The sequence below is a fragment of the Macaca mulatta genome, chromosome X, assembly GCF_049350105.2.
Source record: "Macaca mulatta isolate MMU2019108-1 chromosome X, T2T-MMU8v2.0, whole genome shotgun sequence".
NCBI lineage: Eukaryota > Metazoa > Chordata > Mammalia > Primates > Cercopithecidae > Macaca > Macaca mulatta.
In genome coordinates, this window is record NC_133426.1 from 153,538,396 (window position 1) to 153,551,340 (window position 12,945).

Sequence of the window (12,945 nt, forward strand, 5' to 3'; positions counted from 1 at the left end):
TGTAACCCCTTTGTTTTGGCCAATTTCTTCCACTGGAATTGGTTGTATTTTTCCAATGCCTGTACCCCCAATATATCTAGGAAGTAACTAACCTGCTTTTGATTTTACAGGCTCATAGGTTGAAGGGACTTGCCTTGTCTCAGACAAAACCTTGGATTGTGGACTTTTTAGTTAATGCTGAAATGAGTTAAGACTTTGGGGGACTGTTGGGAAGGAATGATTGTGTTTTGAAATATGATAACATGAGATTTGGGAGGGGCTGGGGTGGAATGACATGGTTTGGCTCTGTGTCCCCAACCAGATCTCATCTTGAAGCTCCCCTGATTCCCATGTGTTGTGGGAAGGACCCAGTGGAAGACTGAATCATGGGGGCGGGTCTTCCCTGTGCTGTTCTTGTGATTGTGACTAAGTTTCACAAGATTTGATGGTTTTAAAAATGGGAGTTTTCAGCCAGGCATGGTGGCTCATGCCTGTAATTCCAGCACTTTGGGAGGCCAAGGTGGGCAGATCATGAGGTCAGGAGATCGAGACCATCCTGCCTAACACAGTGAAACACTGTCTCTACTAAAAATACAAAAAAAATTAGCCAGACGTGGTGGAGGGTGCCTGTAGTCCCAGCTACTCAGGAGGCTGAGGAAGGAGAATGGCGTGAACCCAGGAGGTGGAGCTTGCAGTGAGCCAAGATCGTGCCACTGCACTCCAGCCTGGGTGACAGAGCGAGACTCTGTCTCGAAAAAAAAAAAAAAAAAAAAGGAGTTTTCTAGTGCAAGCTCTCTCTCTTGGCCTGCTGCCATCCACGTAAGATGTGACTTGCTCCTCCTTGCCTTCTAACATGATTGTGAGGTTCCCCCAGCCACTGTGAGTTCTGTGGAACTGTTTAATGGAACTGTGAGTTCTCCATTAAACCCCTTTCCTTTGTAAATTGCTTAGTCTTGGGTATGTCTTTATCAGCAGTGTGAAAACTGACTAATACACCATACTTGTCACCTGAAGATATGAGTCCCTCTAAGTCTTGAGTTATGCACCTCAACTCCTGAGATACAGAATAAACAAGAAAAACACACATGATCCTAGAATTAAAGAATAGGAGAATAATCAGTGAATGATAAGATAAAGAGAGCAGAAATTTCCTTTCTTCCTCAGTCAGTAATATATAAAAAGCCCATTTTACTTATCAGGAGTAATCTACAAGATTAAAACTATACCTGTTGCCTAAGGATGCCCTCAAATTCTTTCCTAGGTTTTCAGGGTCTTTTCTTGGAACAAGTTTGTTTTGAGCATGCTGTTGTATTTTTCCATTCTGAGATATACTATATAGCATATGCATCTCCCTGGAAAAACTGAACCTGGTACATCAAGCTACAGGTATACAAATATGGTGAATGAATGCCAGAGGATGAGGACTGAGGAGTTTAGGTGACTGTGGCCTACAAAAGGAATTTCCTCTGTAGCACCCAATAATTGCTATGGTATATTCATGGAAGTTATAGGCCTTTGGCATTTCTCAACCATCCCACACACCCAGCTTAATGGCTTGGAGACAAAACACCATGTCTATGTGGTAAGAAGTCAGGGGCACTGTTCCAATGCTCAGACCACTATTCTAGAGTGTACTGCAGATGAAGCATATGAAAACATGGTCTACAACCACTGATAAGCAACATGCTCATAAAGCAGAAATGTCACTGTGAGGGAAGCAAGCCACTGCCCTTAATGCCAGCTCCAGCTCAGTGGTTCTAACATTTTGCCTAGTGTGAGATGCTGGCCTAATATAGAATATTAAAGCTCTCCCTAAAGTAGGGGTCCCCAACCCCCAGGTTGTGGACCAGTACCAGTCCATGACCTGTTAGGAACCAGGCCACACAGCAGGAGGTGAGTGATGGGCAAGCAAGCCAGCATTACTGCCTGAGCTCTACCTACTGTTAGTTCAGTGATAGCATTAGATTCTCATAGAAGCAAGGACCCTATTGTGAACTGCCCATGTGAAAGATCTAGATTGCATGCTGCTTATGAGAATCTAATGCCTGATGATCTGAGATGAAACAGTTTCATCCCAAAACCATCCCCTCCAACCTGGTCTGTGGAAAAACTGTCTTCCACGAAACCAGTCCCTGGTGCCAGGAAGGTTGGGGACCACTGCCCTAAAGAATCTGACTTTATTTGTAACAGAGCATGGGAAAGGTCAATCCTAATGCATTCTCAAAGGCAATGTAGATTTTGGTGATTAGTAAATAAGATGATGCTCCCTGAGAGCAAGAAACCAGAGTGAACCAGGGAAAGAGCTAAATAATGAAAGCCCTCTTGCTATCCGCAAAAACCTTAAAAACGTTTCTCAATAACTACCTATGGAAAGGCATCTAAATTATTTGAATAAAACTCTGGAACAATTTTTGTCCATAGCATTTAAGAAATATATAATAATTATCTAAAATTAGGGAGCCTAAGGGCTGTGTGTAATAAACTCAAAGGCAGACAGCTTGACAAAGAGAGCAGGAACAAAAACATTCAAAAAGAATCCCAATAAAACTGCTGCCTTTGGCTGGGAATGGTGGCTCTCACCTATAATCCCAGTACATTGAGAGACTGAGGTGGGAGGATTGCTTGAGGCTAGGAGTTCAAGACAAGCCTGGGCAACACAGTGAGGCCCCATCTCTACAAAACAAATACACACAAAAATGCAAACGAAAAACCCCTGCTGTCTTCTTAGAATGACTAAGTGCATATTGAAGGCTATGCCCTATGAAGAACAACATAAGAGGCTTCATACTGCAGACAAATCTTTACTAGTATAGTATTTTAAATTTAATATGCAATTAAACAAAAGACAAAAACAAAACAATCTCTGGAAGGGGAGAACATTATCTGGAATTGCTTCAGTAAATTATCTAAAATGTCTAGCTTTCAATAAAATTTCTAAGACATGAAAAGAAAAGGAAAATGTATCCAATACACAGGAGAAAAACAGACACTAGAATCCAAAGCATTCCTGTGAGAAGGTCCAAATATCACTGTCATGGATAAATACGCTAAAGCAAGTATAAATACTTACAAAGAAATAAACCATTATTTGAGAAGCAATAGAAGTTATTGTGACAATGTCTCATCAGACACACATATCAAAAAAAGAGGTAGAAATGTTTTAAATAGAATATTCTGGAGTTTAAAAGCATAACATCTGAAATGAAAAATTCAACAAAGAGGTTCAACAGTAGATTTGAACTAGCAGAAGACAGACTAGAAAACAGATTGATAATGATTATTGTTTACAAAGAATACACAGTAAAGTGAATAAGAGTAAAAAGCAGAGCATTAGATAAAAGTGGAACAGGAGAAGACACAATAAAATATGTATTGAGAGTAACAGAAGGAGAGAGAAAAGGAAAAAGAGCAGTGAAAAATCTTCAAAATAATGGTTAAAAATGTCCCAAATGTAGTAAAAAGCAATAACCTACGCATCAAAGACATACAACAAATTCAAAGTAGAATAAATGTAAGGAGGTCCAAATGGACAGATATTATATTTAATCTGTAGGTGATGATAAAAGGGAATTTTGAAAGCTATAACAGAAAAACAGTTCATTGCATAAAATAAATCCTCACTAAGATTAACAATGAACATTTCATCAGAAACCATGGAGGCCAGAAGACAGTGAGATGACATATTCAAAGTGCCAAAAAAATAATATGTCAACCAAGATTCTTATATCTAAGACTAAAAGCTCTTAGCTGGGACATTAAAAGCACAATTCAGAAAGGAAAAAGAATTACCAATTACAATATATCAAAATAAACATAACCTTTGTTCTGTGTAGCACAATACTAATAAGAGTGAAAAACAAAGACAACCTGTGAAAATATATGCAATTGACATTTCTGTAAAATGATTGAAAGTATGAATATACTTTCAATATTCAAGAGAAAAATTTGCGTTTACAATACCAGCCATCATTAATGAAAGGCCAGCTCAGAGGCATGTCCCCTCCATCAACAGGTGTTAACCCTAGAGGACTAGAACCTAATCAGTTATGGCAAACAGATGTTATGCACATCCCTGAATTTGGAAAACTAAAATATGTACATATATACATTGATACCAATTCCCACCTAATTAGCACTCATGCTCTTCCCAGAGAGTTTGCCCAGTATGTCATTAAACGTCTTCTCTTAACTTTTGCATTTATGGGGTGGCCCACAAAAATTAAAACTTACAATGGTCCGGCTTACACCAGCTCCCAGTTTCACCAATTTTGTCACACACGGAATGTCCAACATTCCATAGGCATCCTGTACAAACCCCAAGGACAAGCCACAGAACATGCCCATTCCACCCTTAAAAATATGCTCAGTAAACAAAAAAGGGGGGATATGAGTAAGGATGCTGCAACACTACTAGCACAAGTCTTATTTACTCTTAATTTTTTTAATTTAGATGATAAATTTCAATCAACCATAGAAAAGTAGTTTGCAAAAGCCCCTCAAGGCACAAAACCGGTGGTGTTATGGAAAGATGCTAATAGTAATGTATGGTGTGGTCCAAATTATCTGCTAACCTGGGGAAGAGAATATGCTTGTGTTCACGCCCCACTCAAGTCCTCTTTGGATTCCAGTGTGACAGACACATCAAACCATACCATGGCGTGGCTAAGGCCCAACCCGGTATCAAAAATAAAGGAAATGACATTGCAGGACCTGCAGCCCCAGATGATGTGGCTTCCTCCAATGACACAGGCCCTGGACATTACCTGGGGGATGCTGAAGAAGACAACTCAGGAGGCCGAGTGAATCCTTCTCCGGACACAGACACCATTCACTCCAGATAATCTATTCCTTGCTATGCTCGCTGTTGTACATTGCAACTCTCATAGGGTATTAACCTTTCTTATTCTCTCACTTTGCCTGCAACCCATACCTGCTACACTCTATTGGGCCCATCTTCTAGATTCGCCTTTCTTCCAACCTGTTACCTTGGCAGACACCCCCTTCCCATCCTCTAATAACGTAACCGCTTGGCTGGGAGGGGTTAACATACCCCCAGTGGGGTTCCTTAGTAACGGCACACATTGAACTGAGGTGCCAAGTAACACTACATATCTCTCCTTGATTAGAAAAGAATAATACTGACTATACTCATGTTTGACTTATGTTATTTACTGATTCTAGGATGCAAAGCCAGAACACGAGCTGTAACCGCTGTGCCTGTCAAACCTGTCGCTGCACACATCTGTACTATTCAATCAACAAAACCTGATGCTAAAAACAGAAAGGGGGGAGATGTGGGAGATTGGTTAGAGTGGTAGGAGAAGGTATAGGGAAAGGAGGAGGCCTTCTGAAAGGTCGGAAGGCTCTGGATAGCTTCAGGGATGAATAAGCTGAAGGCAGCTGTTCTCTTAACCTGAGGCAGAGGGCAAGGGGTAGGTACAAGGAAGTGTAGGGGAATTTGGTGTAAACAGGCTTGTTTACTTACATTGTCTGGAAACCGACCTTTGACCATCAGCACAGGAGACTGCTTCCTGAAAGGGGAAATAATAATGTTAATTACCCACAGATTGTGTTGGCTGGGGCTTTCACTATTTTGTCTGTACTGAATAAAAGCAAGCAGCTCCAGCTGTTCGAGACTGCTCACTCTTCAGCCAGTAGTGCTAGGCATTCCCCTAATTGCTCTTATACTGCATGCCTGTGTCTGAGTACTCCTTTCATCCGTCACTTGGCCACGGTCTGCAGGACAGACTCGGCAGGTAAGGGTTATAAAAAAAAAAAATGATCATACTAAAAGGCTTTTTTTCCCATTTTAGTCTTGCAATTTTGTAAAGAAGGATATGAAGCCCATAAGAATTCAGTGAAACACTTTTTCCCAAGACATTTATTTCCTATGTCTTGTCTTCAGAAGTTTATGTAGAAACTCCCGAGCTAGGTTAGTACTGAGGAGGGTTTCAGATGGACTATCTATGCTCTACGAAAAGCATGCCTCAGCATGCAACTAAATACCTGCAATATCATTTCATATGTAGTACATGTCATGTGTTACTCCACTCTTAGAGGTTTCAATCACACTTAATTATATGTGATTGCCACTCTCCGGAGTAGGATACCACACACACACAGCATTCCTGAAAATGGGAGCACAGCCTAAATATTCAATCACATACTTTTCAAACAACCCCTCAAATGTTTTCAGTCTGTAAGTGGCCATTGGCATTTATTTAAATGATCCCTGAAGAACCTACACCATTTTTTATTCACTTATTCCCCCTTGAGTGTTGTCCACTCATGGTTTGGAGTTTTCACATGGCAGTTTTCAGGACCAAGAACCTTCCTGCTAGGCTCTCCTGCTAATGGGAAAAATATCATTGGATGCCTTATTCTATTTCTTTTCCCATTGTTTTATATAAAACATTAACAAGTAAATTGCGTTCCCCAGATTTAGTAGCTACCCAGACATTACACTTATCTCACCAATCTGTGCCTATCATCCAAAGATCTGAGTTCTTCTACCTGAGTGCCTTACTACAACTCCTCACTACAGAATAAGCAAGGATATCACACAGGATCCTGGAAGCAAAGAAGAGAGAATAATCAGTGGGTGATGAGATGGAGAGAGTAGAATTTCTTTTATCCTCATCAAACTTTGAAGTGAGAAAAAAATCTCATTTTACTTACCAGGAGTGATCTACAAAACAGAAATTGTGCTAGGCACCCAGACACTCCTAGAGATTTTTCAGTGTCTGGGTTTTCTTAGAGCAAGGTTCTTTTTAGCATGTGTTTGCATTTTTCCAATCTGAGACACATGCTACTAGGTGACTATGTTTCCCTGCAAAACTAAAATTAGCACACCAAAAAATATGGACACAATTTTGGTGACTGGATTTCAGAGACTGAGAACTGAGAATTTAAGGTGACTGTGGCTTACAAAATTACCTGTTCCCCTATCTCCTAATCAAGAGCAACAATATACTTGTGGGTTTAAGAAACCTCCAGAATTTCTCATCCACTCCACAAACCCAGTTTAGTGTTTCAGAGGCTAAATACTAGGCATGTGAGGTTAGAGGTCAGAGGCCTGCTACTATAGCCATTCCTCATCACAGGGTTTAGGCTCTATACCAGGTGCAGCTGGCTGAGAGTATTAAGTACGTAATATTCTTCATCTCAGCTCAATCATCAGGGGGAGCTTCCACGTTGGGAGAGGCAAACCAGAAAACCAGAATCCACTGCTATTACTCATCACCCTGGTTGTAAAGCAGTGGTATCAGTGTACAAGAAGCAGGACACTGCTTTATTCTCAGCTTGGGGCAATTGCTCAGGGATTTGTCCATTGAGAGAGACTAGACCTAAGAGAACAAAGCATTAAAGGTTTCCTCCTCAAAAAAGAAAATGACTTCAGTTCTAACGGAAGATGGGAAAGGTCTCACAAATAATGTAGATTGTGGTGCCAAGTAATTAAGATAGAACTGGAATCAGGAAACAGACAGTTAATAAGAGCCTTTCTGGTAGAACAGCCTTTAGAGACCTGCCCCCAAAACTATCTGCAAAGTATTTGGATCAGACTCTAAAGCAATTTTGCCCATGGTATTCTCAAAAGCTACAAAATAATCCATCTGCAAACACTGAAGTTTATTACCTGTGTGTGATACCGCAGAGGCAGGCAGCTTAACAGAAACATCAGCAAAAGAACAAAGAACTCTACTAAAACCATGACAGTTTAGAGTGACTATGTACATATACAAAGTTATGCCTTGCAAAGAACAACATTAGGTTTTCCACAATAAAAAGAATATAGATTTTACTAAAACAGCACAGCCAAGTAAATCAACAAATGAAAAAATCAGACAACAACAATCCCCAGAAGCAAGATCTGCATCCAAAATTTCTCTAATATATTAATAAAATATTCAGTTCTCAACTGGAGATTCTGACACATACAGAGAAAATAAAAATATAACACACAGGACAAAAGTAGATTACAGAAAATGATTGCAACAGAGCCTAATGTTATACTTAATAAACAACAACCGTGAAGCATCCACTGTAAGTATTTTCAAAACACTAAACAAACAGCGCTGGGAAGTGTAAAGGTAGCTATGTTGACAATGCCTCATCAAAAGAGTCTATCAATAAAGAGGCAGAAATATTTAAAGAAAAGGAATTTATGGAGTATAAAAGTAAAATAATTGAAGTGAAAAATTCACTAGAAGGGCTCAAGAGTAAAAACCAACTAGGAGAAAAAAGAATCAGTAAAGTTTAAGACAGCTTGAAAGTGATAATTCTATAAAAATAAAAGAATAAAATGAGTGAAGAAAATGAACAGTGCCTCAGAGAAAGGCAGAACACTAGCATGGACACCAAAATATGCATAATAGGGCAGCAGAAGTGAAAGATAGTGCAAAACACTACAGGTAGCAAAAACAAAAGAAATCCAAGCTGAGAGACATATTTACTTTTTGGTAACAAAAAAAGAGAATATTGAAATATACTAGAAAAAAGAAACTTAATGCATCCAAGAGAGCCTCTACAAGATATTTTGCTGACTTTTCATCAGAAACCATAGAGACCAGAAGACACTGGAATAACATTTATAGTGCTAAAAGGAAAACAGTCAACCAAGAATCATATACCTAAATTTAGACACTCTAAGATATGGCATTAAAATACAATTCATAAAATAACAAATGGTGAATCATCCTTTATGAAAAAAAAGTTTGCTCTGTACAACACATGGTTAAGGGAATGAAGAAGTAAACCACAAACTAAGAAAAAAATATTTGAAAATCACATATCTGGGCTAGGCGTGGTGGCTCATGCCTGTAATCCCAGCACATTGGGAGGCCAAGACGGGCGGATCATGAGGTCAGGAGATTGAGACCATCCTGGCCAACATGGTGAAACCCCATTCTCTACTAAAAATACAAAAAATTAGCCAGGCAGGGTGGCACGTGCCTGTAATCCCAGCTACTCAGGAGGCTGAGGCAGGAGAATCACTTGAACCCAGGAGTCAGAGGTTGCAGTGAGCCGAGATTGTGCCACTGCACTCCAGCCTGGTGACAGAGTGAGACTCCATCTCAAAAAAAAAAAAAAAAAAAAAAATCAAATATCTGACAAATAAATTGAATTCAGAATGAATAAAACTCCAAACTCAATAAATATGAGGAAAATACCTTAACAGACAATCCAACAAAGCAGATATATGAATGGCAAATAAGTATATGAAGAGATGCTTAAAATTTCAGTCATCGAAGAGATGCAAGCTGAAACTATATTGACAAAACACCCGTATTAGAATAGCCTATAAAAATAAAAACACTCAAAACCCATGCTCATGCCAAGTGCAGATAAGTATTTGGGCAAGTGGATCACTGATACATTGTTCATGACAGTACAACATAGTAATTAATGCCATTCTTGAAGAATTTTTTTCTATTTCTCTTAAATTTAACTTAGAGTTAACATAAATCCCACTTTGGGCTATTAACACAAAATAAAACTTGTGTTTGCACATATATCTGTATGCAAACATATACCCTAGCATTATTCATAATCACTAACAATAGGAAACAATCCAAATGTCCTTCACTTACGACTAATATTCTACTCAGTAATAAAAATAAGCAGGCTATTGATTCTCTTCCTGACTCCTCCCTCTGTTTTTCTGTCTTTCTCTATGTCCTTGTAACTCTGTGTATGTCTCTCTGTCTCTGTTTGACTCTCTCTCTTTCTCACCTCACTGCATTAGGAAGGGACACCAAAAGGAAAATAAAACTATATCCCTTTTTTTAAAAAAAAAAAGTGACAAAATCATATCAAAGAGTATAAATTTCTCAGTATGATACGCAAGCTGTAATAAATTGGTAATTTTCATTATATTCAAAAGCATGCTTTCAAAAGAATGAGCATTTTCCAGGTCCCTGAAAAAGAAGGACTTCCAATACCACAGAAAGAAGAGACACTGAGCTTCAAGTAGATTAGGACCTGGGAAGCAGGAAGGAATTTGGGAAGAACCATGGAGAAGCTTTGAAGATAATGAGGGCAACTGAAAAGTGAGAATGGGTTAACAGATCTGGATGTAGGGGCAGGAAATAGGTTCTGCAAAATTAATCATACTCTTTATGAAGAGAAGAATCACATAACCACACTGAAAGACTGTTTGTATTTTAGTCAGGCAATTTTGGGAAAATGTGTACAAATCCTGGGGGTAGGGGGGAACAAAAACAAGAAACCTCAACGGGAGAATTTTTTCTCAGTTTCTTGTATTCCTCAGACTTGCCTCAGAGAATTCACTTAACTGGATTATCAAAAGTAGGCCAGCAAGAGGGACAGAGAGGTGTTATGGGGTGGCATATATATACTCTAGGGAAACCATCTCTCTGCATGCAACTAAATACCTCTAAATTCACCCACAGTGTCATCACATATGTTGTACGTGATATGTGTTACTCCACTTGTAGAGGTGTCAATCATATTTAATTATGCATGATTATCACTGTCTAGAGCAAGGTACCACACACAGCATTTCACTATCAGTATTGAAAATATTTGCTCTGTAAATAAAGACAAACTTGAGAGAATTCAAATAAGAAATTAGAGACTGGGAGAAAATATATACAAATCACATTTCTGCCAAAGGATTTGTAATCAGAATACATAATAAACCAAAAATTCCACAATAAGAAATCAAAAAATCCAACAAAATAAAAAAAATCTCAATAGACACTTCATCATAGGAGATTGTGGATGGCCAATAAGTACATGAAAAATTGATCAACATCATTAGTCAATTAAAAAAATGCAAGTTTAAACAACAATATAATAAATCAATAAGCCATAGAGAATGGTTATGAATATTTGTCAATACCAAGTTTTGATGATGATTTAGGCAACTGTAATTGTGATGCATTGTTCATAGAAACACAAAATGGTAAAGCCATTCTGGAAATTCGTCTTTTTAGGTTTTTTTAAAAAATCAATTTAAACAAACTTTTCACAGACCTAGCAATCCCACTCTAGCTATTTATAAATGTGAAATGAAACTTGTCTTCTCACATATGTCTGTATGCAAACTTTACAGTAGTTTTATGCATAATCACCAACGACTGGAAACAACTCATTTCATTCACATTTGACTGTAATACTATTTAGCAGTTACAAGAGAATATTAGTTCTTATAGAAACATGGATGAATTTTGAATGCATTTTAAGTGAAAGGAACCAGACCAAAGACCAACATATCATGAGACTGCAATTATGCAGTGTGGAAAAAGATGATAAAGGTGGAAAACAGAGCAGTGGTTGCCAGATGTTAGGCTGCGCTCGGGATTTACTACCCAAAAGGCAGAAGGAGGTAATTTTGGGGACAATGTAACTTTTTTCTATAATGATCATAGTAATATATACAGAACTACAAGTATTTTTTAAAACCCATAGAACACTCCACCACCATTGAAGAGTCTTATTTTTTTTTAAATGCTTATTTCTCACAATCAATGTCCCAACAACACAATTTTCTCTCTGACACTCTCTGGAATTCAGGGAGAGCATCAGGGCATGGGACATTTTATGTTTTAAAGATCAGAGAAATCAACAGCAACTAAATAAAAAAACGCATTTTAAAAATTTCACCAAAAGCCATCATAAAACATCCAAAAAACTTTGTGTCCCCAATAACGCACAGCAAAAAATAAATCAGAAGACAATAAATGAAAGAAAACAACACAAAATCTGATCACAATTAATGAACTGTGAGAAGATATTTGCAGTGTGGCCATGATAAGAAATAAAAGAGAAATTTATCCTGATTTGATAAGTAAATATCACCATACTTCAATCCTTTGTGATTGCCTTATTGATGCAGACAAAATATCACAAAGAGCCATTTCCAACTCAACTCTCTCATCAGAATTAAAGGAAAGATGCACCAACTTATTTCCTTTTTTCCAACATGAAGAGGTAAGATTTGTGTCTTGCTTCTTAGACACTTTTCCAGTCCACCTGACATATGGTGCTTAGCATCCCCAACTCTCTCCTCTGTACAAAACTAAAAGATATAGAACTTTTTGTGGAGAAACAAATAAAATTATATCAAACAGTAAAATTATTTGGGTACTATGCATAAGCCCTAATAAACTGATGACTTGTAGAGGATTCAAAGATATTTTCAAAAGAACTACCATCTTTTGGGCCAATGAAGAAAGCCCATTCAATATCAGAAAGCCAAAAAATCTGAGCTTCAGCAGAATAGATTACTTAAAAGTGGGAGGGCATTTGGGGAGGGCTAAAGGAGAAGCCTTTAAAATCCTGAGGGGAACAGTTACGGAAGAACAGGTTAAAGGATTTGAGGGATAACATAGGCAAAAGATTTTACAAAAAGAAAAGAAAAAAAAAAAAAAACTACCACAGAGGCAATGAGTCTCACTGTCATCACACTGAAAGTCTTTTTCTCATTTCCATCAAGCAACCTGGGAAAAGGAATATGACTCAGAGAAGAACCATGGGAGTTCCTAGACTTGCCTCTGAAAGGCACTTCAGAGGCTTCCCTTGAGGGAGGCCAGCACTAGGGGTTTGAAGAGGTATTATACCTGCACTTTAGAGAAAGCTTCCCTCTGTGTGCAATAAAACACCTTCAATGCACCCACAGTGCCACTGTCTGTCGCACGTGTCATGCATTACTCTACTCACAGAAGTGTCAATCAAATTTAATTATACATGATTGTCACTCTCCAGAGTAGGGTACCACAGACAACATGTTGAAGGATGGAAGCCCTCCCTAAGCACCCATTTGTGTACTTTTGAAACAACTTCTCAATGTTTTCAGGCTGTGAGTAGCTGCTGGCAGTTGTACAAATAACCTATGCAATACCCACTCCACTTGTCTTTCTTCATTCATCCCTCTTGAGTGCTATCTTCTCATGTGTCATGGGTTTTACATGGCAGTTTTCAGAACTTAGAACCATTACGCCT

General features: G+C 38.4%; 2 non-coding genes across 2 annotated transcripts; both read right to left on the reverse strand.

Moving 5' to 3' along the window:
- Positions 1 to 6,006: 6,006 nt before the first annotated feature.
- On the reverse strand, positions 6,007 to 6,104 carry MIR510 (microRNA mir-510). The gene has a single exon (NR_032318.1). It is a non-coding gene; the product is annotated as a microRNA mir-510 (primary transcript).
- A 6,534-nt stretch (positions 6,105 to 12,638) lies between these two features.
- On the reverse strand, positions 12,639 to 12,730 carry MIR514A (microRNA mir-514a). The gene has a single exon (NR_032324.1). It is a non-coding gene; the product is annotated as a microRNA mir-514a (primary transcript).
- Positions 12,731 to 12,945: the final 215 nt, after the last annotated feature.